Source organism: Labrus bergylta, chromosome 3, assembly GCF_963930695.1.
Source record: "Labrus bergylta chromosome 3, fLabBer1.1, whole genome shotgun sequence".
Lineage (NCBI taxonomy): Eukaryota > Metazoa > Chordata > Actinopteri > Labriformes > Labridae > Labrus > Labrus bergylta.
In genome coordinates, this window is record NC_089197.1 from 7,420,728 (window position 1) to 7,446,631 (window position 25,904).

At 44.6% G+C, this 25,904-nt stretch overlaps 1 protein-coding gene across 1 annotated transcript in view; it reads left to right on the forward strand.

Moving 5' to 3' along the window:
- Window positions 1-4,200: 4,200 nt before the first annotated feature.
- Window positions 4,201-25,904, forward strand: part of large2 (LARGE xylosyl- and glucuronyltransferase 2) — a 71,179-nt gene continuing 49,475 nt past the window's right edge. Inside the window, exon 1 of the mRNA XM_065952582.1 lies at window positions 4,201-4,732. The gene's annotated coding sequence lies outside the window, so the exon portion shown is untranslated. The remainder of the gene's footprint in view (window positions 4,733-25,904) is intronic.

Genomic DNA, 25,904 nt, shown 5'->3' on the forward strand with positions numbered 1-25,904 from the left:
TTGTCCACCTTCAAAATAAAAGCACCAGATATCAAACTGTTTGTAAGGGGGAAATTAAATTCACAGTGCAAAGAAAGCTGTTTCTACATCTGCGCTCCTGAACATATCTAGATAATTTGAGGAGGACTGCTCCTGACATTCTCCTGACCTGGTTGTTCACACATGCACCTCACAGACTATCCCTGTCACTACCCCTGAGAATGAGAATATTTGAGAACGACATACTGGAGAACAGAAAACGTGATGCAGCCGTTTAATAACGTGCACAGAGATTTTAGTGATTGCGTGCAGACACTTTATGCACCGTAACAGTATAGAAACATCACTCCCCCTCCTATTGGCTCCAGGTGAATTCTCCTGCTGTGTTCTCACATCAGCTCACTCGGACTTTCTGCAGAATAAATACGAGGAGGCTGGAGGAGAAAGGAGTTTGTCAGGAGATTTCTGCAAGTGTGAACGCACTAGAAGTAAATATTTAACCAATGCAGTGTGGACAGTGAGCGTGCGATCGTGCGGGATATCCAGGACATGGAGTTAGGGAGAAGTGAGTGAATCGAATCTCTTCAGGCTGCTGATCATCTTTGCCAACCTCACACCCAGCAGCCTCTTTCACTAGCATCAAGGCTAACATCCATGCAGGGCTTTGACAAGGATTGAACAAAATGACGCTTTCTTTTTTCCAGCCGCGTCCATCTTCTCACCGTCTGTTGTTACTCTGACAGTAACTCTATACTTTTCAATCTGTTTTCAAACAGTTTGTTCTGCAGCTGTTTAGCCTTCTCCTGCAGCCTCGACGGTTAAATTATTCAAACTCAAAGTCCATTCTCCGTCTTATTTACTTAATCTCTCACCTGTTTGGAAACTCTCTCTCCCTCCCTCCGAGCTGTTCCGACCTCAAACATCCGAAACTGATAACACCACACTGCTTTTCTTCATCTTCTCCCGCTCTGATGTATTTTTTAAGGATTATTGAGTCTGAAGGAGCTTCCCCACTTTCCGATCTTAAAGAGAATACCAAAGATCTTAAACGTGCTTCCTCTTTGTCACAGCGATAAGTTTTATCTGGAGCTGACAGCCGGAGCGTGACGTCAGGCTCTCAGCAGAATCTGACCCCCGCGGCGTCCTCAGACTTTGGACTGCTTTTTTATGAAATCAGACGTTTCTGCAGGTTTTTCTGTTTGTATTGGCAAACTCTTGGCCTCGTGTTAACAGACAGGAGTCACAGACAGAGTCACAGTAACTCTCAACTAGGTCACTTTTTCTGACTGATTTACAGTTTCTATTCTTTCTATTTGAAAAAGTAATGCTGTTTAAAGCTTCACTCCTCCTTATGGAGCCAAAGTGATCACAGTCCGCTCTGTATGATGTCGGACTCGAGGACCCTGCGTCAGGTGTTCTTGGGCCGGCCTCTTCTTCTCGTGTCTTGGGGGTTCCATCTGAATGACTCTACTATTTCAGTGTTACTCACAGAAACTTCCTTAATGACTGACTTTTGGTTAGAAAAGTACAAAAAAAATAATAATTTCCTGATCTTTAAATGACAGAGATAAACTGGTGTTTTATGGGGCTGTCATGAAACGTGGATTCTTTTGTCTAAACATTTGTTATATATATATATTTTTTGAGCATCCCCATCTCTTTCTCCTGATCTCCTTTTCCACAGTCTCGCGCTGCTGGTAGGAAATGCTCTCTTTGGTTCCAGCTTTCACTACACAGTAGCAGGAGTTGGTTTGGCTCGACATGCAGGGATGGACGACCCTAAACCTGTCAGACCCTTATGTGGTATGAGTCCAAGAAACTAACCCCATGATACAACCAGGAGCCAGAAATGGTGAACGGTTGGGCTTGGGTCCAGCAACCCCAACCTGTGAAAATAAAGAAATTATTCCCACTTTGCCATCGCCATACGCAATCAGAGATCACTTTATATTAAGAATGTGCAACATTTTAAACACAAGTATAGCTGAAACATCCTATGAAGATGTATTGTTTATTAATGGCTTCCTAAAATAAGAGTGAAGATGAACTGTGCTCTGATGATCTCAGTGCAGTGTTTCCAGAAGACTCATGTGGGTTCATGAACTTGCACATTTTTGTGCATGCGAGTTCCCTCCCATTGGGTCACCATGTGTATTTAAAAGTGGAGGCGGTGTCTGTCCAAGGCATAGCGTTGTTGAACCAAGACGGCTGAATCCAGTCCGAAGCGTCCGACTGAAAGCAAGCAACCGGCTTGTTCTCCATCCAAGAAAAAGCAGTAGAACCATGTGGCGGTGGGGAGGCGGTGGCTTCAGTAAAGCGGAGGTGTGGCCAACAAAGACAAGCGGTTTTTGATTTCATGTCGATGCTCAAGTGTGACATCCAGTGGATAAAAGGTTGCACATTTTTACTTAAAGGGTTTTATTTGAAAGGGAAACAAGCGGATGTGACATTGAGATATGAGATTTTGAGATTCAGGTATTTTTCAGTGAGCTGAGTCTTAAACCATGTAAACAAGTTATCTGATGTCCTTTTAAATCACGTCAGTAAAAGTGTCTGAAAGCTCAATGAGCCTGCGTGACAGCCGTCAGATTATCTCTGTTTTGTATCCGTCCTGCTACCAAAGTGTCCATTCCAGTAAGTTTCTAATTTACGTGCGTCCTTGAGCTCGCCTCCCGTTCACACAGGGAGGATACCCATCAACATCCAGTGAGTGAAAAACACCTTCATCTCTCATCAACACTGAGGGCTGTGACATGTACAGACCTCTGTGTCGATGCTTTTCGCAAAAAGTCTTTCAATAAATACGCACGGGAAACGTTGTTGTTGGATCTTTAATGTTTTTAGATTTCCTCCACAGGACGCACAAAGCTAGATTTATCCTAGGCTGATAACTGACTGGAAATCTCCACAGGATCCGCACTCTGGAGCTGATGGCGCCCCCTCTGGTCAATGCTTCTGTTTTCTCTTGCATGTGCCAGCAGCGCCATTTTGCTCCACTCCGCTCCAAATATGCACGGTCTATATTTCGATGGAGCCCTCAGCGAGCGAGCGCGCGTCAAGCTGAACAGAGGAGATCGACGAGGACAAGAAGTCAGACAAAAGGACGCGCAGAGCATCCTGTCAATTTCAAAATAAAACACAATATTCAGACTCCCGATCGTGTTTTCTGTCACTTCAAACAACATCACGTCAAAACAGGCAATAATTGGACAGAAGAACTACCTCGGACACTTAAAGTAAGATGTTGTTTGCACGTTGTTCTCTTCATTCCCACATGATCTGGTGAAGCCATGAGTCGAGCAGTTCATGGCTGCGATCATGCGTCAGAAACGGACCCTGCATTTCACTCCTCAGCAGCTCCTTCCTGTCAACCAAACGTGGTCTCTTCCTGCTTCACGAGAACCAAATAATGCTCAAATAAAAGCTTTAAAATATTAGTCGACAAACCAAAGGGTGATGATGTCACGGTGGCTGGGTCAACTTCTGACTCCTCTTCCTGCCGTTCCTTCAGACATCCAGACTCAGATGATGTGCACACGATGTTTTTCTGACAGCAAATATTTTGAAGGATGACAAAATGTTAGATTGATTGAATCTGCAAACTGGTAATCAAATTCCATCATGTAACTTTTTCTGACAATGTCCAACAAACAAAGATAAATTGTAACCTTTGCTACAAACTTTCATTTAGTCGTCTTCTAGAAGTAGGTCCACAAAAGGTGTGATTGTTGAGCCTCGTTTTGACATCCGAGAGTTGTTGCTTTTTAATCAGTTTATCAGCAGAGACCTCGACTGTTTCTCGTCAGAGGAATGCGCGTAAAACCCTGCAGAAGAAGTTTCATTTCTTGATCACAGTTGTCGAATTTTGATGCTTAGACTTAACCGAAGATGTTTTTTGAAATGCTGTGAAATCCCTTTGATGCTTTTGAGTCACACTTGGACAGAAGTGTTTCTCCAGTCCACCGACTGTTTGTGTCCCGCTTGTATTAGAGGGAGAACATCTGTGATTAGCTCCTGAACCTGTGAACCTCAGTCTTTGTCTGTGTCGCCAAACTGTCTCTGAGAAAAGAGAGAGAGTGTGTGTGTGGGAGAGAGAGAGGGTGAGAGAGAGAGAGGGCAGGAATTAAGACCTTCAGCTTCTCCTATTGGCCGAGCCAGTGTGTGGGCGGGGCTTATCCTGGTGGGGGGTGGTGCTGCTGAAGACAGCCTCATTTTTCCAGTGGATCTGAGCGGAGGGAGCAGAGAGAGAGAGAGAGAGAGAGAGAGAGTTCTCCTCCTCACAACGAGCACCGGGTGGTAACACGAAGGAACGACAGACCTGCCGGATTGTGTCCCGGACTCCGGACCACGGACCAGGTTCTGCTATCACCCCTTCCATCCCGGGCAGGGTGGCTACCTTCTTTTTGGGCTGAGCTTTGCCAGCGGTGTCAGCCTCTTCCTCCGGAGCTCCACCACCTGCTCCCCTCGATCTGTCTTCTCTGCATGCGTGTTTGTGCGTGTTTGTGCGTGAGGACAGTTTGGTCGCTGAGCTGTTGATGAGAGTCTTTCTCACTCTCACACACACACATTGCACAGGATTGGACGCAATGCCACCTCCTCCTTCTCCTCCTCCTCCTCCTCCTCCTCATGCAGAGCTTTCCCCCCTCTTTGTGGATGGATTTCTGAATGGTTTACAAACACTGGATTAGACAATGGAGTGATTTCTGCTTCGGAACAAGAGTGGAAGTAACAGCTTGCAGAGCTACAGAAACAGGTGAGGGACATTTTTACTTTTTTATTTTATTTTTTTTTATCTCAAACCCTGCAGAAAATCACTTTTCTTCAAATCTTCAACTGCGAAAAAAACCTGTGAGTCAAGGATCCTGCTTGGTGTGGATTGTGTTCATGAAAGTGTGTGTGTGTGTGTGTGTGCGCGTGTGTGTGTGTGTGTGTGTGTGTCAGCTCCATGTGACCTGTGTGTTGGATAAGGTCTAACTGGGCTACATTCTTATCTGCTGAGCCATGTTCAGAAACCCCCCTCACACGCAAACGCACCCCCCCCCCCCCCCCCATGTGCATTTGCAGGAGAAGCTGGAGGTGCGCTGCTCCTTACCTTGTTTTCCTTCCTCGTGCTGTCACACATCATGACAGCTGCAACATGTAACAACAGCGAGGTCAAAGACACACTCATGAGGTACAAAGACACAAGGGGTTTAAAAAAAAAATGCTAAACGTACCTGAACTTGAACAGCTTGGATGATCAACTCCGGGAAATGTGTCCCGACAGAATCATCTCTCTCTCTCTCTCTGAAATATTCAGATGTTGATGCTGCTGTTATGTGAAACACTCGATTTTTAGATAAAGTGATTTTCTGAATACTCAAAAAGAGCAACAACAACCAGATAATGAACAGAAAACAAAAGAAGAGAGAAGCAAGAGAAGGAGGATGAGAACAGGTTGTTAGAGGTTGTAGGCGATGTTGGAGAGGTGAGCTTTTAGGGATTTCTTGAAGGTGGAGAGTGAGGGGGAGGGGGGGTCTTTGATTTTTTTGGGGGAGTGAGTTCTAGAGGGTGGGAGCTGCAGACCTGAGAGTGCAGGGGGAGGAACTAAGACTAAGGTGGGGGGGGGGGGGGGGGATGTGGTCACTGGTGCAGGAGGGAGTGTGTGAGAAGACGAGATGTTGAAGTTTCTTGAGTGTTCTGGACGATGAACCGGAGATGAGATTGTTGCAGGATTCAAGTCTGGAAGTGATGCACGCGTCCATCCTTTTTTATTAAATACTTTGAGTCAGAAACAGATAAAAAAGATGATGTTAAATAAATACAGATCTTAATCATTTAAATGTTCTTCTTGTCAGAGCTCATCCCGTCAGTCTGCTGTTTATCTGCTGCAGCAGAAACTAAAGCACGAGTTGTTCTTGGAAGAGAATCTGGTTTCCTCGGTGTGTGTGTGTGTGTGTGTGTGTGTGTGTGTGTGTGTGTGTGTGTGTGTGTGTGTGTGTGTGTGTGTGTGTGTGTGTGTGTGTGTGTGTGTGTGTGTGTGTGTGTGTGTGTGTGTGTGTGTGTGTGTGTGCTGTTTTTGGTAGTCGAGGAAATTATCTCCTGCAGTTTCATACAGTAACCACAGGGGTCGCTCTATCCACCAAGATGTAAACATTAAGGAGTCTTATATGGTTTGTTGTTGATTTATTTATAGGATAAACCTTCTCTGATGTTTTACAGTTTCAAAGAGCCAGGTTGACCTGAAACGGCTCATTTAGTTTTTGGAATTTCTATTGATTTTAATAGAAATTTCTATTGATTTTAATCTTAACAATCATTGAACAAACAATTCACTGAGTGAACTACAGTGACCCCGTCAGGTCCAAAAACCGATCTCTTCTGCACGAGTGCCTGTTCTTTATAATTCAATACATGAAAAGGAAATTTACTTTTTGATTGTCTTTTTTCTAATTTATGACTGAAAAAGCGGAAAAGAACATCTATGTTTTTTTTTTTTACAGAGGTCTGCATGCATGTTCTTTTTCTTGTGTCAGATCTTAGCAGCCCAAACGCGTCATGCAGTGATGTTAGATTTCAATGTGGTGAGTCGCTGGGACCTGCAGGTGTGGAGTCGAGTGAGTTGTATGTGTCCCAGGCTGAAGGTTGTACATGCACTTTTTAAATTTTTTTGGATGAAATCAGCGGCAGTAACTCGTGCTTTTGGGGCGGGCCGGCTGCAGGGGAAAGATGAGGTGCTTCCCAGGGACTCACGGCCGCTTGGTTTACTGCGTCTTTTTTTAGACTTGATGCACCAGAGAGGCAGGACCAGGTTGTTCCTAACAACATCACTGATCATGTAGAGCGAGGTTCAACATTCAATCTGCATCACACAGTGAAGTGGAAGGAGAGGAAGTGCTGAGTCAGCTGACAAGTAAATAAAATGGATTGATTGACAGGTGACACAGCTTGCTCCATGTTCTTCCTGGTTGGTCTATAAAAGGTTCAGACAACATGTGGGGATGATCTGGTTCCACCTTAAAGGCTGCAGCAGAGTCACTGAGTCGAGGGGCCGCGATGTTTTTAGGACGCAATATGAGGCGTGAGGCAGCGACACAACCGACCAACTAGAAGACTTAAACGGCTGAAAATGAACTGGTGAAACAAGAGATCAGACCGCCCTATAACCTCGGACAGAGGAGGAGTATTTTTAGTGTTTGGACAGAAAAAGTTGCTCAACAACACTCGCCAGCTAACGTGGTTATGATACATGTGAAAGCAGTGACTTCTATTTTGATTTCAGACACTGAAACAAATCTAAAATCACACACTCGGATTTTGTTATGGAGTCGTTTTTTTTGTGACTTCCTGTGATGAAGGGGGGCGAATAAATAAATGATGATGATGGGAGGGGGCGGAATGGAACGGTGCCGCAGTGGTTAGTGCTGTCCCCTTCACAGCGAGCAGGTTCCTGGTTTGAATCCCCGTCCTTCAGGAGTCTCTCTGTGTGGAGTTTGCATGTTCTCCCTGTGCATGTGTGGGTTCTCTCCGGGTACTCCGGCTTCCTCCCACAGTCCACACACACACACACACACACACACACACACACACACACACACACACACACACACACACACACACACACACACACTGTAATTCTCTGTTGTCTCGTTGTAACAGCTGTTTTTTCCTTGACACTTCACCGCTCCTTCCTCTCCCTCTCGAATCCTGCATTTACCATTTGGCAGGAGAGATGCATCATGGGATTATTTGGCTTTCCTTCTATCTGCATTGAACTCGCAGCGTTTTCTACGCCGCTGAGAAAACGGTAGATAACGTTTAGAATCAGACTTTTTTTTTTGGTTGCTTCTGTCTCCCTTCAAGCCTTCATATCTGCTACGGTTCCTCGCCCTCGTGTCCCTCTTTTTGTAATCACAGAGGTGAGACACGTTTCAGAGAGAATATTGAAACATCCACCTCTCGTTAGACGGCGTGCAAAAGCACTCAGTGGAAGCACTTGGCTGCTGCCGCTGCCACAAAGAAGTCCACACTTAACCCGTCCAGGAAGTGTGAAATCTGATTTAGGAAATGAGAAATGCCATTTACATTCGCTCGGAAATCCCTCAAGTGTGCGATTGGAATCCGCGATGAGTCGGCCCTCGCACTTCACCCGGAGCACTTTATGCTATTGCTGCGATGAGCGGGGTTAGCGGAGAGAATCAGCGACGCGTGTCAGAGTGTCATCAGAGCGAGGAGGCTGCAGGACGGCGGTGAGGAGGAAACCCCGACTGATGCTCGATAGGCCGATACTTATATCGAGATGAAATCCAGGAGGACTGATCCTGGAGGGCATGAAGGATAATGCAGCAGTTTAACTACATGCACGGAGGTCATAGTGTGCACCGTGCACCTGTCACAGGATGTAAAGTGTGAAGAGTGTCAGATGACTTTTATTATCACCAGAAGGCCAACGATTGGATAGAAGAAGAAGGAAGTAGAGATTCTTTATTAATCCAGCGAGGGGAAATTACGTTTTCACACTAATGGTGAGATGTGAGAGCGAGGGGGGCTGCACATGAACGAGCGCCTGAGCTGTTGAGGGGGGTCCGGTGCCTTGCTCAAGGGCGCCTCAGCAGTGCTCAGGAAGTGGCACCCCTCCAGATACCAGACCAATGTCCAGACTGGGGATCCGGGACTTGAACGCGCACGCTCGCCGCCCACCGTGTTACATCGCGCACGCTCGCCGTCCACACTGTCGGTTCCATTTTTCATTCTCTGCTCTGTGACTTTCACTCTCCCTTTGCAAACATGTGGTGCTTTTATTTTGAAGGAGGACAAACAGAAGTGTGCTGCTTTTATTTTGAAGGTGGACAAGTAGAAGTGTGGTCCTGTGTTTGGATGAGCTGTTGACTCACAGGCGGGATGGAGTCAGAACCAAACATCCTCAACAGGTCGAAGTCGGTATTTAATGTGACCTCCGTTTGAGTGGACGCTGTGGAAGTGCCATGACTCAGTGGTCTTATAGTGACTGTTTGTGTGTGTGTGTGTGTGTGTGTGTGTGTGTGTGTGTGCTTTAATGTACTGTTCAGGCTCCGTTAACCGGTTAGAAAATAAAACAGGCCCATCGTTGAAGATGCGATGACTCACTCTGCAGAGTAACCGAGCGGATAATTACAGAGCTGTTTGTGCACATGTGATTACACCGCATAATCGATGGTCATTGTGATCCGTCCGCGGTGCCGTGTGACCTGTTACCGTGGGCGACAGATGGCTGAGTTGGTAATTAGACATAAAGGAAGAGAAGAAGAGAATCGGGAGGAGTGGGCCGAGGGTGTCGAAAAGAAATAAAAATTAAAGCGCAGAGCGAGATGAAGAGGGAAACAGCAGATGTGCGGCAATTAAATCTGCAGAGAAATCCAGCGAGGGTCAGATGTGTGATTACAACAATTATTTCTCTGCATCTTTTCACAATATGTGCAATTTTGTTTCTAATTATCTGTCATTCTGGGGGAGGAAATGTTCAAATCCAGCAGTCTGAGGTGATGTCGTAGTGAAGTTTATATGAGCGTAGGGTTTGAAACTTCCCAACACTTCGCACGTCACCATGGTTTCCTTTTGGGAGCAGGTCGTGCTCTTTCATGAAGCAGTAGGTCATTTAGCTGTTCTCTGGCTTTTTGTGTGAAGAGAGAGATCTGCTTTTATGCCATCGATTAACCAATTGGAACCTTTCTTTGTTAGACCCTCTGTCTACCCAAAGCGGCAACCTCTGGTTTTGGAAAATTTAGCCAATGTGGAAGTGTAAAAACCTGCAGTTCCTCAAGTGTCCACTAGAGGCCGGCTCCAGAAACAAAGTCACATACACACCCATTCTAAAAAGCCTGTTTTTACAGCAGAGATTAACATGTTTACAGCCTGGTTCAAAAAAACAAATAGGTCTGATTAGCTCATGTCTCGATCGACACACACTGGGGGGGGGGGGGGGGGGTTGGGGGTTAATGTTTTGATGACTCATCAGTTTTGATTTGATGAAGGATAAGAGTTATTCACAATAAGGCGTGTAGCTGACATGATTGACAGGTGGGCGTGGTGTAACGGTTTGTCAGGAGGCTTAAAACTGTATGGCTACTGTATGACCGACACTGCTCCGTTACTTTTAACTGCATGTTTTATATTTCGTTTATTTTTCCGATCAGACACGGAGCGAGGAGGATGTGAGTACAAGACACGAGCTGTAGGTGGCAAAACTACGGGGAATATCAAACATTTGGAAAAGAGCGCCCGGTGACATTAACAGCTCATTCCTGAAAAGTTGAAATATTTTCAGCATGAGCTGCAAAAAAAGGCAGAGAGCTCAGGAAAAAGATGCTTGCCTCCTTTTTGTCCAGGTGGCCGTCTGCTGCTGAGAACGCTCTCTACTCTCTACGATTGAGAAAAGACACTGGGTGGACACGGGGCCTTGGACGCCATATTTTGAAGCGTTGGGTCTGTGACTGAGCTGCGGTATCTCTGACTAAAAGATGAATCCTCTCATGTTCTGTTCTCCTCCCACCTCTGTCTTTGCTCACTGCTGAATAGTGAACGTTAGTATTCCCAAACATGTTTTGTGGTAAACATATTGGCCACATGAATGATTCTCCCGGGCTCTGTTTCTGTTTTTTTGGGATGCAGTAAGTGGTTCTTTCCTGCGCTACATGCTCGTCGTAGCGAGAGCTGGCCGGGGGCAGATGGTCGACGTTCAGAGCACTAAAGCCACACCAGAGACCCGGGTTGACATTTTAAGTCCTACGTTTGTTCCCAAATGTAACAAAACAGTTTCGCTTAATGTCAGAGGAAGAGAACAGCTGTGGATAAATATTGGAAAAGTCAACTCATCCTGTGTTGAGCTCCAATTCTCTGTTGACCTTTTAAATATTGAACCAAGGCGGCCATCTTTTCTGGACATTTAAATTAAAACTGTGAGCGTCTTAAAGGAGCTCATCATAAATGTTTACCCTGCTGTAGCCGTCACAAACACGTATTGAAGGAAGAGATCATCTTTTTCTCGGTGTCTCGGTTTCTCTTCTCTAAAAACTCTTGCACCAACTAGAAGTCTGAGAAGTTTTTCACTCAACGTTCATTCTGTTGAACCGTCCAGGTTTGTTACTCAGAGGCTTCCCCACCTGATGTACTCAGCGCAATTTAATGTGTTCAGGAAGAGACATTATATAACTGCCATTTGGCTCTTAGATGATTCTAGTGTGAGCTCAATGTTTTATTGATCTCTTAAAGGAAGTAAATAGATTAGAGCGGGTTTATAATCTAAAGCTTTTAAGGCTTTAATATCAGAGGTCTGCAGACGCTGAAACTGTTCTCACTTTAATAAATAAAAAATCTACTTTTATCAGAGTATAATTCTCTATGCCGGTGAAATGTCATGCTGAAACTGCAATGTAGCCATCCGCCACTAGCTATCAGTGTTTACTTCTCTGAAAAGTATTTTTTCTTGTGTGCACCAGCCAAATGTCATGCTGAAACCGCAATGCAGCTGCCCGCCACTAGCTGGGGCTGTAGCCATAGACTGGCTTTAGCTCTACTACCTGGATGTAAACAAGCACAGTGAACAGACAGCATCTCGGAGGAGGGAGCCGTGGTTCTGTGGTATTTTGGTCTAGAAAAAGAAAAAGAGATGTAGTCTGTCAGGATAAATTGGCATATCCACCAGAGCAATGTATGTTCACATTTTGGGCGTTAACTTGTGAATTAGAACTGAAGGCCTGCAGCGCTAGCAGTGCTAATGTTAGCCACACTCTATAAATAGCCCTTGGTTACCATCTTTGACCCAGGAAGAACTACTGATGGTGCTCTTGATGATCTAAAGAGACCAACATGTTGCTTTGTCATTCTGAGGTTGATTGGTTGTTCATTCGGTGCCAGATTTTGACGTAATGTTGTGATAATACAAAGTGATGGAAAATACGATCAGGAGTCCGTTCGTTGTGGTTTATTTTGAAATTGACCGGACGCTCTGTGCGTTCCCTCGTCTGACGTCCTGTCCGGGTTGATCTTCTCTGCCCAGCTTCACGTGTGCTTGTAGCTGATTCCGTCTAAAATAGACTCGCTGCTAGCACACTCGATAGCGCTTATGGATACACAATCATTGACAAGAGTGAACGGTGTGTGAATGTAAAACATTGCGTGAGAAGGCGAACTAACAGACTTTGCAAACCAAAGACAAACATTTCTTTGGCCTAAAGAGACAAACAGATAACAACCCAATCAACTTTAAGATGCATTTTAATGCTAAGCTAACGGTTGTTTTGTTTCCACGATAAAGACGGAAGATTCGAGTCCAATCAGCTCTCACAAAAGAGACTAAATCTTTTTCCCAAAATGTGAGAGGTAGCTGACTTTTTCAGCTCAAGTTTAATCCTTTCTTTTTTGGTAAGAATGTATATTTTATTGTCCAATCGTGTCCTTCCGGCTCTTTGATATTAAAATAAAGAATAATGACCCTTCTTTCTTTGAACCTATGCTTGTGTTTTATCTCCACTCCGTTTTTTTTTTTAATGGGCTCTTCCTGCTCTGCCGTCTGCAGAACAGAAAAGTGGTTCTAACCATTAAAATGTGGCTGATCAATATTTCAAAGGTATATGCGGTATAATATTAATGCTACGAGCTCTGCTGAGTGAGCCTTAATGTACTCTGCTACTCGTATAGCTGATAGTGTAGTATTACATTTGATTCTTTCCGCCCTCCTCCTCTGACAATACACATCAAAGTTCTGACTTTGAAAGAAGAACAAAAGTCCACTTTGCTTTCCTTCCCTGTAAAGTGGTCGGTCTGTTGATGGTGTTTTTATTCACATATAGACCGAACCTCTTTGTGTTTGTATCATCCTGTCTCATTGCACTAGTGAAATCGTCATGCGTCATTAGATAAAGATTTATAGGTTCTATTTTTCATGTGAGAGCATGCATTTGAAACTCAGTGAATATAATATTTAATGCCTGCAACACGAAGACCTTTACTTGTCATGACTGCATTATGAGGCAGAGAGAAAACTCACTGCCAATTTTCACATACCATTTCTGGAACAGTTTGCATGCATTCACTAGATTCGTAGCAAACGGGGGTGCACTTTGCGGCGCTGACGGACCACAGTGCACATGGAGTTTGTGCAAATTAGCAGTTTATATGCAGTAACGAACTGCTAATTTCCACATACTCCAGCGATACTATCATACTATCAGCGAGGAGATCACTGCTTCAGACCCGAGTAAGCAAAGGGGCCAAAACCAAGATCTTTTCCCAAACTTGACCGAGTGGTTAAACCCAACAACAAATGGTGGTTTTGTTTATGCCACCAAAGCTACTCAGGGTTAGAAAAAAGATTGCATTTTTTAAAATCCAATACCTTAAGAAGATAAAAGGCAATTGAGGCATGCTAATTTATATCAGGGCTGCACGGTGCTGCAGAGGTCAGCACTGTTGCCTGACAGCAAGGAGGTTCCTGGTTTGAATCCCCGTCTGACAGGAGCCTCTCTGTGTGGAGTCTGCATGTTCTCCTCGTGCATGTGTGGGTTCTCTCCGGCTACTCCGGCTTCCTCCCACAGTCCAAAGACATGCTCGTTAGGTTAACTGCTGACTCTAAATTGTCCGTAGGTGTGAATGTGAGTGTGGCTGGTTATCTGTCTCTATATGTCAACCCTGTGATTGGCTGGTGAACAGTCCAGGGTTTAACCCCTGCCTCTCACCCAATGATAGCTGGGATCGGCTCCAGCTCCCTGTGACCCCAAAGGGGAAAAGCTGGATGGATGGATGAAACGTATGTCAGTTACAAAAAAATTTCACATTTTGTCTTGGGCATGACTCATATCACGGCCTCCTCGTCTGTGTTTGACTCGCTCATCACCCGGATTAGAAGCTGACCTCCTGTGTGACGATATCCTTTGAGTTCAGTGAAGTCCACAACATGCAGGTTCTGTGTGACTCTTTCAGTACCATCTGTTTTCCTGCGAGCTGCAAAGCTCTCAGCTTTCTATAACATTGATAGTTATGAAGTGCGGCCCCAAAGCCAGCTACCCATTATCCCGAGAGTCGTGCTGCACCTCTTCTAGTCACTTGTTATCTTTAACTGAGGAGTCTTTTCGATCAAGCCGTAGAGGCCTGAAGCCGTCTTGTGAAAGTCCTGGTTTCATATCGGGGGAGCTATCGACGTGAACAGATCAATGCGACGCGGTTGGTGGATGTCGCGGCCTCATATCTCTTCTCCCTCTGTGTCATAGAGCTCCATTTTCTGCAAGTCAAAAGAGCCGCACATGCATCTGTGACATCTTCATGCTCTGCTCAATCCCACATACATCCCAAAAAAGATTCACCTCAGCACAAACATGGATTAATCCGCCTCTGAAACTAGTCCCCACTGATGCATGTTTTCCTCCTTTTTAAAATGAAAAATCCAGACACGGTCTTTGATTGAATTGGTGACAAAAAAGGAAATCAAACAAAGACATCGACCTCTTTGCGTCTTTTTAAACAATATTAACACCCTCCTTTATTTCACACAGTTCTGTTTTTAATTGCTGACCTATCCGCAAGCAGCAGGGTGCCACACACATTCATAACGAGCTGAATTAACGACTATTATCTGCTGATTATGCCCATGGCTGCATTCTTTGCCTCCTCCTCCTACCTCAGCCGCTCTGCCGTTTCCCCTCCACCCATCCATCCACCCTTTCTCTGCTGCTCCACTTTCTCCTCCTGCTAATGGTTTCTCCATTAACCCCACCTGACGGCTGTGTGGGTAATTACAGATTTATTTACGGCCTGTGGCCACACACAATGAGTAATAAATAATGTGTTTGACCAAGCAGAAGGAGACATTAGGCAGCCAAGCTTTTCACAGAATTACCCCCACACACACACACACACACACACACACACACACACACACACACACACACACACACTGACTTTTCTCTTAATGGGATCTGTTGCCAGAAGCTCTGACTGTACAGTTTTGTTTTTTGCATGTCCTTCTTTTTGAAGCCGAGCTCTCACACGACTCGGCTGCTATTTTAAATGCAGAATGTTTTTTTTTTTTTGTTTTTTTTTTAATGAAATCAATACGGACTCTGATTCAGGTGGAGCAGAACAAAACTCTACACCTTCATCCTCACTTACACGTGCGCCCGCTCTGACAGCTTGTTCTCCGCCCAAAATTGAAAGTATTGATTCAGCCTCCTCCGTCTCTGTCTCGTTTGTTTTTGAAGCGGTGGTTAGTTGTAAATCAGGAGGTGTGGCCTAATGTTCTACAATTTACTCAGCAGACGCTTTTTCTCCAAAGTGATAAACATCAGAGAGAAAGAACAACACAAGCGAGGATGTAGAGAAGAGGAGACAACATCAGGAAGTGAGAACAAACAGCTTGAAGTCGGCTCGGACACACAGGTGCTGACAGGAAATGTTGAATCGGTGTTGGAGTGCTCTGTGAGAGGAATCTCTCTGATTGGCTGTTGGAAGGTTTCATTTCTCTCCAGCTCTCCTCACGGGTTCATTAAAACCCCTTGAGCATGCCGCTGTAGTGTCCATGCTTTCACCCATTAGTGCGGTTTCTCCTTATTTGTCTCCTCCGCCTCTTCTTTTGTTTTTCCACTAAAAGACCAAGAACTGACAACGCCAGCGCCATGTTCAACTTTTTATCAGACATTATTCTCCATTAGAAGGCGACCTATAACACGAGTGGTGACCGACAGCGGTGTGAAAATGGTCTTCTCGTATCACAGCAAGGGACTACCACCGCCTGCTGGCATGGAGAGTACGTGGTGGTTGGCCGTCGGCTGTAGTCTTTGCGGTGTGTTCTTTGCCGTCTGCTTGGTGTGTCAGGGCCTTGAGTCATAATGAAGAAAGAAGCAAAAAACTGCAGAGAAGATATTTGTATTTTATGGTTAAAGAGAACTTAAAAAGCAGAAATTGTAGAGCAGTGGCCGCCGTCTTTTTCTGCAGCTCTAAATCCTTCATGACAATTCAGAAAATCCTAATATCAGTATTTTTAATCCAAGCCAACCAGCTCCCTGAATACTCCTGACCATCAAACATTTGATTCAGCACAAACAATCAGAGAAAAAGGCAAAGGTGCCAGACTGTGTACGTCCACATTCATCTCGTCCTCTCTGTACCGAAGCTGATTTGTGTGTTTTGCTTGTCTGCATCTCTTCCCTTCTCTGAACAACGTCCTCCTTTCTCACCGTGTCCTCATCCTGATCCAGAGCGCACAGACGACACAGACTGAGACCGCAGACTTGGCGTGGTCGCCTGCAGAGCTGCATGCTAATAATCCCTCTGAAGCTCTGATTGATCTCGTTCTCTGTTTGCTGTGTTTGTGTTGGAGCTCCGGAGCAGCTCAGAGACGTTCGGCAGGTTTCTATTGGCAGATGATGAAGATTAAAAAACGTTAACGAGTGAGAGTCAGATTCAGCTGTGAGCATATACTGCTTTAAACATGAATAAGTTCAACATTTAGTCACCTTAGAGACCTGAATCTGTCTGCTGTGAGAGGTTTTCTCCTTCATTTATTCAGTTTTAAGCTCGTATGGAATATGTTTTTGTGATTTTTAGACAAATTGAGACGCTTTACAAAAAGAGCATGTGGGATAATATGCAGGAAGGATTTCTCCTCCTTTGTATTCCTCTCATTCCTGTCGTCCACACTTCCTCACCGCTGAGGTGGAGGTCGGAGCAGGCCGTGCAAGAATGAGGACGGTGAGGGTTGAGGGGACAACATAGTCCGATGGTGGCGGCTAAGACACTGGTCAAAACTCAGAGTTAATCCAAATCCTAAAGAATTTAAAAAAAAAAGGTCCAGAAGCTTGTTTGTTCTCCCCCCTGATTTGGGACTTGGTTGCGGAAGCTGGAGAGGTGACAGATCACTTCCTGAGCACTGCTGAGGTGTCCTTGAGCAAGGCACCGGACCCCCAGCAGCTCTGGCGCACACCCTCCTGTGTAGCAGCCCCCCCCCCCCCCCCCCCATGTCCCAGGGTCCTCTTTGTGTTTTTGGGGCCGATGTGTGTGAGAAGCATGTCTCTCAATAACAGAGTGTAAAACTCAGACTTCCCCTCAGGGGTTAATAAAGTATTTAAAAGAACCCTGGTGATGTCATAGTGATGTCAGCTTCTGTTGCCATAGAGACCTGTCCTGAGCTTGGACAGTCCACAGAGTCAGGGCACAAACAGGAGGTAGATGTGTCTGTTCATCAGACATGTAAAGACGCCTTGCATTGTGGGAACTGTAGGCAGAACCTCACAATGTAGCAGGAGAAAGAGAACTCAAACAATGAACAGCTGTATATTGTTTTGCTCGCTCTCTGTCTCATTGTTGTTCTATATTTGATGGTCAGAATATTTCCTTTGCGTCTTTTGCACGTCTTCCTGCTTGTTTTGTGTCTCCTTGTTATTTTGCAATTCATCCCCGGTCTTTTTTCCTCTCTTCTTTGCGGTCGTTGTGTCTCTTCTTTTTGGCCTGCATATCTCTACATTGTTGTTTCTCATCTCTTCACTGTTCTCTTTTTGTCGCTTTGCAGTTCTTAACGCTTTCATTTGGTCTCTTTGGTGTCAATTCAGCTCTCTTTGGTCGGCTGTGGCTCAGTTGGTAAAGTGGGTTGTCTCTCAACGAGAAGGTTGTGGGTTCAATCCCCAACTCAGCGACCTGCACAGGCCGACAGCTGCGATACTGTAACATATGTAACAGTAGGATTCTTTCCCTACATTTCCTCCAACATGTCTCTCTGTGGATGTGAACATGATCCTTACTGGTGTCTGCTGTTGTATTAGTTTAACTTAATTTGATATCTCTGTTTTTTTTTTGCATGTGTAAAGGGGCTTTTGGTGTTTGGCTGTTTGCTTACGTGTCCCTCAGTCCCTGATTGAATTCCAGCAGCAGGATAATAGAGAAAAAAGCTGACCTGTGTTCTCCTCTTTGTCAGTTCTTTCTGTGATGTGAAGCAGAGCTGCTGCAGCGCCGATCGCCCTCAGCTCTGAGCTGCTCGTGGGAGTCCAGCTCTGATTTGATGCCTTTTATAGAAGACCTGCTGCTTTTTCTCTCTGCGTGTCCTTATTTCAGAGAGAAAGAGTGTGTGTGTGTGTGTGTGTGTGTGTGTGTGTGTGTGTGTGTGTGTGTGCACAAATGAGTGAAAGAAGCTACCAGATCCTCCCACTAGACGAGGTCTGCGGTCTTATTTTTCCAGTTTAATTCAGACTTTATGCCTCACTGAACGAGCTCTGTGCTGTGAGAAAGAGACAAACAGGAAGTGATCTGTGTGTAGCATTAGCATGGCGTAACAGTCAACAGTCATTAATGGATGAAAACAAGCTGCCTGCAGAGGGACCTGGAAACCCCGATGAATCAGGGCTTCGAACATGATGACCTCATATATCCTGTGGGTCTCTGCTCCTGTTCCGATGTCGAGCGCTGAGGAAAATGTTGAAGGTTTATCTGTCAGATAAACAATATGTTATCGCTGTTAAACAATCTCTTTCACGCACGCACTGCTGAATACTTCCCCCTGAAATCTTCCTGCATCTTACAGCAGGAAACTTTTCCTGACAATTTGTAGGAGGAGACTCAGGAGGCTGAACATGACAGTAAAAGATCAACCTGGAGATGGTGGACGAAGCATCAGAGTCCGAGAAGGTTGGGAACCAGTGGACCAGACCTTTAATCCCTGAGGTCACTGACTGATAAATCGGCCAGCAGATAATATAGTCCGATATTGGCTCATCAAGTGACTATCGGCATCTGCTGATTTTAATTGCAGATGTGCCAGTATTGCGGGATTTATTCACCAGTCAAATAGCATTTCAATTGAGTTTGAGTTTTCTTTCCTTCTGTCACCAGCAGAGGGCGCTAACTGGATTATAACGAGCATTACAGAATGCGTCCAGTTCCCTTAGCGCTATGAAGCTAAAAACTGATAACTGCATTTGAGGAATCAAAGCAATAAGTGTAAATATCTATATACAGATTTAACATTGATCTCAGAAAGATATGGGAACGTTTTTTTCTCTCATATATCGATATCGGTATTCCAAAAATCCCATATCGGATTCTATAAGCTAACACAATAAAAGGTACTCCTGGAGGCGTCCATGTTGCTTGTCCGACTTGTTGCCAGCTTGCAACTGGAGCTTGATTAACTCTGGTGTGACGTCATTCCTAACACCGAGATCTGAGCGAAACGGAACGCACCGTTACACTGACCTGCAGGATCTTTACTGCCGAGTTGTTTAAGTGCTTATGTTTCCAACATGTGGCTCCTCCTCAACATGCTCCCCTCACTAAGCCGGCCTGAGGAGGGGGGTGTTGGCCCCGTGGGGAGGGTGTTTGCGGGGAGTCCCCTGCAGAGGAATATGAATAGAGGATCAGGGAGGGGAGGTGCTGGGGCGGGAGGTTGAGGTGTTAAGGCATCGGGAGGTGTCGACTCTCCTTTGTCCTGCTCCTCAGGCCTCTTGGTATTCTGATGGGCTGTGATCGGGTGTCAGAGGGAGACGCTGCTGCCTGTGCAGACTCATGAGATCTGCTGCCTCAGAAGGATCTGTGTTACTCTGCATGATAGGGAATATGATGAGCTGTGTGACACTCTGACAGATTATAATTCTCTCCTGAGGATTCGCTCCTTCAGGTAAGATTCTAACCCGGACAGATCTTGTATTTTTAAAGCTGTATTTCTGCATTTCTCTCACATGTAAGTTTGTTGGGGTCGTACTGAACTATCATCCATGTAAGCTTAATGATCAGAAAACAGCCAAACGCTAAGGCAGGAGAATTATTGTTTTTGAATTGTTGTTTTTTTTGTACTTGAGTTGGTTTTATTTGTAGAAGCTGATCTGATATGGTTTAAATGATTTGGGGTATTTATGCCTTGCTGCCCCCTCTTTGGGTCAGAGCCTCTACCTGTTTAGTCATGTGTGAGGAGATTAATGACACCAAGGGGGCGCTGGTGAGGGTGGACACGGAGCAGTTTTGTTATTTTTTTCAGTGTCTGTCATTTTTGGATGAGAAGCTCTTTGTCAATAAATTCAAAAGCTGACGTTGGATTTGCGGCTACTTAGATTTTCCTTTTGTTTTTAAAGTCAAAGTTCACTCATTTGTCATATTGGTTCTCTTTACATCTGTCTGTCTGCTTAGTCTGCTCCTCAGTCTCCCGCTGTGAGGTGCATGTGTGAACGACCACATCAGGAGGATTTCAGGAGCAGTCCTCCTGAAACAGTTTTGACAATTTCAGCAGTGCACGTTTAACGGCTTACGCTGTTAGACTCTCACACAGAATTGGCTGCAAAAAAAATAAAAGGTATAAAAAAATTAGCAAAACACTAATCTGAGATGCATTTAAATAAAATCCAATCTAGAAACATATCACGCGAGCTGTGTGATCATGTTAATGGCTACTTTAATGAGCTGTGCATCATCCTGTCAGGCTTCTTAATTTACTTTAATTATGCTGTCTGTCCGTCGGGACGACTTTATTTGTGGGCTTGATGGCGGCCTCCTGTTTGCTGTAAGTGATGCACATTAAATGTGTCACTCTGATGGATTGGATGGAAAATGGAGCATTTTGTTCTCAAGTTTAATCTGAGAAAAAAAGAGAAGAACCAGATGTTTGGTAATGAAGTGATATGCTGGTGCGTGAACAGCACGATGTGAAGTTCTCTCTGCAGATAAATGATTTCACTGAGTAAATTCTGCTCTCACACGGACACTAACGAGGGAGAGTGTGCTTATTTAAACAGCAGGCAGAGACCAGTTACAGAATCATTCTTCCTCTTGGGGCTGGGCTCTGTTTAATCTGAAGTTTGGGTCCAGATGAGCGAACACATGTTTTTAAAGTGTCCTGTGCTTTGGTCAAAATATAACATGAATCAAGCAGCAGAGGAGGGTTTGTGACCCTGTATAATCCAGCTCTCTCAGAACGCTCTGTTTTGGTGTGTGTGTCTCTTTAAATGCAATGAGTCTGTGTTGTAAGACTTATACAAACCACAAACAAAGGACTGGATGGGTTTATTTATCAGGTTACCCAATTATATGTTCAAAAACACTGTGCAAGTGGATTTTTCATAATATGTCCCCTTTAAAATGCTCCAGAGTGTTACAGTCGATGTAAAAGTTTGAGGAAAAATCACACGATCAAAGTACGTCCAATAAAAGTTCTTGATTCCGTCACTGTCAGTCTGAAGTTCTGCTCAGACTGCTGTTTCCTCTGGACCGTCTTCAGAGGTTGTAACAGATTAATTTAGAATTATTTCCCTTTTTTTGTTTTTGCTTTGCACTGAGAGAGTAAAAACACAACTGACAAAATATGTGGAAACCATATATAGGGCAGCACATGAAAATAAAATAATCAACAAAAAACACCAAATTAAAATTCATATTTCAAACACGGAGTGTGTGTGTGTCAGCCGCAGAGCAGCGCCACAAATATCCTGCTCTTAAAGCAGTCTGAAAAGGGCTTTAGATCGACGGTAAAATAACATGTTCTGATCGAGCTGTGGAGCTCGACTCAGCTGTGCTTGTAAACTCCTCAAACATTTTGAGTCGTGCTTCAAAGCGTCTTTAAGCCCAGGTCTTGAACCCTGGAGAAGACGTGTCATCGTTTCTGTACGGTCTCCATCCTGCCTCCGCTGCTGTCAATCCTCCCGGAGCTGAACTCTGCTCCTGCTCGCCTTTAACGCCGGCTTTGACTGACAGCTGGGTCCTGACCGGGCCTCGCTGTGACGGCTGATGATGGATCAGCTGCAGACGTGTATTAGTGTGAGATGTTTGTTTCCTTTGTGTGTGTGTGTGTGTGTGTGTGTGTGTGTGTGTGGGGGGGGGTTTCTGCTGGTGTGATTGGCTGTTTATGTCAGCAGACTGTGCTGAAGGATATCGATCATCTAACTCTGGGTTTGATAACAAAGACACATAAGATAACCTCGGTAGCAAGTAGCCACATTTTTTAACCTGACTTTGTCCGATGTGTGGACGTCCTCCCTTTGAGGGGCGTGTGTGAACGAGCCACTTGGGATGTTTTCAGGAGGAGAAAGTCCTGAAGGTTTCTAGAAGTGTTCAGGAGTATGATTAATGTGATGGAGCTTTGTCTTTCTTCTGTCAGAACTACTTTCACTTTGTGGCCATGCAGGTTGTTCTCCTTCAGTATACAAAGAAAAACTCCATTACTGTTTTTAAAATCCCTGTTTCTGTGAGCCAGCTTAAAGGTCTGACCTGAGAGGGAGGCAGGCGACGTAGTAAAACCCATCTAGACCTGCAGCTTCTCTTTCTTCCTCTCCTTCTTTTTCTTCTTGTCCTCCTCCTCTTCCTCCTTCAGTTTCTCCGATTCTCCTCACCTTCCTCCTCCTTCCTCGTCGTCTTCTTCTTGCGCACTATCTTTCTTTTTCCTTCCTCTTCTTTGCTTTTCTTCTTTTACCGTCTTTGGTCTTTTTTGTCTCACTCACGATCTCTGTCTTCTTCATCCACTTCTTCTTCATCTACCCTTTTATCGGTCTCCTCCTCATTATTTCTTGTTTCTCCTCTTCCTCTTTTGTCTTCTTCTTGCTCGTCCACTCAGTTGATCTTTCTTCTTCTTTTTGTAGTTCTTATCCCTCTTTTCCTCTTTTAATTTCTTCTTCTCACTTTCTTTTATCTTCTTTCTACACATTTCTCCCGACTTCATCCTTCCCTCCTTTCTCTGTTATTCCTCCTTCTTCATCCGGCTGCCTTTGTTATTTTAATTTCTTTCCAGTTCAATCTTCTTCCTTCTTCTTCTTCTCCTTCTGCTCTTCTTCATGTGTCTCAGGCGGTTAGTGGACAGGAAGCAGGCCTGAGGCCGCTGCCGGCGTCGTCCTCACAGACTCTGTCAAACTTTGAAGATTTCTCCAAAATCCTCTCTGCCTCCTCGCTGCCTCACGAGTCGGCCAAGAAAACACAGATTATCTTGATCTTTGTTTTTGTGACTTTGACTGTGGCTCACTCAACAATCAAATGCCGTCCCGTCAAAATAAAAGTCACATCTGTGAGAATTTTAGGTATCTGTCCAATTTAAGATAAAAGAAGAAAATAAGGATGTTTTATTTTTTAAAGGAAGAATGTGTGACTTTTTGATCCAGTAGATGGCGCCCTTAGGCATCAGCATGAAACCAAAACAAACTGCTCTTTGGCCACGCCTCCTCCATACTGAAGCCTCCGCTCTCCTCCAGAGACACACCTCCAACCCGTCTCCACTCGTGTTTATACAGAGTTATGAATTAGAACGCACCGTAATTATTAAACACCATTCAGCGCAAGCAGCAGATAAAATTAACCCCCGGCTCGAGCTGCAATCACCTGTGTCCTAATGCTAATGTTAGCGCTCTTTAGTTAGCTCGTAGCTTCATATTGCTGGATTTATGCAGTTTTTTTATGGGTAAAATGTTTAAGCTTTAACCTTCAAGTCTCTTTATAACCTTCAAGACTTAACCTGTTATTTATATTGACTTTAAAAGAGGCATAACTCCTAAACATTCATTTACAGAAATCCATCTGTTCCCTCATGGACCTGGATGTGGTGTTAGTCCCAGTTCTGCAGAAACTGTGGGCGTGTTGGTGACAAATGGGAGCTCAGAGCGGGCCGAGGCAGAGAGGATGCTGAGTCAGGGAGGAGAAGTGACAAGAGGCTCAGAGGGGGAGAACGAGAGAGGGAGGGAGAGGGAGAGGGAGAGAGAGAGACTATTAAATATTTCAGTAGGGTCGAGTGAGGCAGCCGCTCTCTGTGGGTGTTCCTCTCTCGCTCAGTGTCTTCAGGCTAAAGATGATCTCAGCATGTCGACTTTCAGAGACGATCATCCGCCGCTGAAGATGAGAAACCAGGTTGTACAGAAAAGTTGTGCGCTGCCAGACGGGATCACTGTGACACGGATCCTTTAAAGCACGCTGTGAGTCAGACGTCACAGTGGGTCATCAGGGGTACAAAGAGTCTTCCAGAGAACTCTGAAGAAATACAAAAACGCTGAAGCCTGGGGTGGAAGTGATGGATACAGAGGCTGATAGATGAAATATTCAAATAGTTGATGTAGTTAATTAACCCCAGAGGCTTTTTGTTACTCAGCAATTTAAAGGACAAACACATCGACATATGGCCTCATCTCGTGTTCCAGCTTTTTCTTCTATGTGGATTTGGTGCCGTTTTAACCAAGCGGTCCACTTCAAGTTCAGTTCGGTTCAGTTTGGTACCCATTTATTGGCGTTTACTGTCAAAAGTTGGGAATGGTACCAAAATAAGGGATCCGTACCGTCCTACTTTTTTGGTACCCTTCTGTCGAGATGCCAAGGGTACCGATCCGACCCTAAACGGTCCCTTTTGAGTACTGTGTCCCATTCTTCTTCTTCGTTGATGTCACAATATTACAAAGCTATCTGCATCTGTCTTACATTCTGCTTACCAAGTAAGGGTACTGTTGGCTGTGGAAACACAAGCAAGTTTAGGGTTTACCGTACCTAACTGTACTGAAATAAACCTGACCGCTTGGTGTAAACGCCCACTGGACTTTCAATTTATTTTCCTTACAGTCACTCTGTGAGTATGTTACATACTAGTCCACTACCCAGCTCCTACATTACACCTTTTGTACATTTTTGTTTTTTATTTTACTTTTTATATTTTACATTTTTAAACTCTACTTTATATATTGTAATAGCTTCTTATACTGTATTATTTAAGTTTTTGCTAATTCTGCTTTACTTCCTTGTTAATTGTTTAGCACCAATACACCAAGTCAAATTCCTCGTATGTGTCAATGTACTTGGCAATAAAAACATTTACACATACAAGGAATTTGTATGAAACGGGGCTTTTGTGTTTAAGGTCCAGTGTTTCGTTAGCTATGCACCAGTCTTGAAACCATTCAGCAATTATCGTCTATATCCGTCTGTGATCGCCTGATATGATTTTATTAACAGTAGTAGTAGCATTGAGAAAATAGCAGCCTAATAAGTATTGAAATTAAAACGCAGTCCTGTAAATTAGGCTCAATTTGAAATGACTGCCAATGGGGATCAAGTGCAGCTCTCTTTTTATTTAAAACGTTACCTGCTGATAGGAACACCCTTTCGAAGCGCAGAGACGCTCCTGGTATGCACAAATGTTTGCGAGCCAGCTTGGAGAGTTGCAAGTATGTAGCAGTGGGCCGCTGTCTGCAGAGAGACGAGTCTACGACATGTCTCCTGAATCGGGCCACCGTCGCTTTTGCCACAACATGACTGTCTTAATCAGCGGAGGTCAAGAGTGCACGCGATGTTCAAGTTACTCTGAGAGCGCCCTCTGCTGGATCGATCTGTGAACTACTTCAGACGGCCTGATGCGGCACATTACAGTTCAGTTGTGATCGTTAACTCTCCACCCCAGATTCAAATGAATGAATTCAAATGTTGAATAGAAAGTGACAGCCCGAGCTGATATGTGATTGGTCGATAAATCTCTGTTAAGATTGTTGAGATGTGAGCTTCATTACTGTTCGGCCTTTTCTTTCTGTCCACACTCCCGCTCTCACCAAAACCTGCTGTGATTGGTCAACACAGCTTGGACTACAAATGTACTACAAATGGAAACCAGAGCACTTACCATGCAGACAATCCAGACCCCGGATTTTATAGCGTAGCGTCGAGTTGTGAGTGAGAATGTGTTAAATGGTGTTTTTAAAGTTAGATGTGACGCCTCGTGGCTAAATTTAGTTTCTAAGTGTGCAGATAAAAATACAAACATGACACATGACACTCAGCGTTGTTAGTTCTTCACCTCTGAGCTCTGATGTTTTTGCGTTTTCTGTTACGGATCGGGACGCTGTAGTTGCTTTCTGTGCGGACGGTTCTTCTGATTCTTGCTGCCTGTACTTGAACGCATCGTATTAATGTACATGACGAAGCACTCAGCCGCTGACACAGACTCCCTCTCTCCTAATGTACACCTGAACGCACAAGTGTTCTCCCGT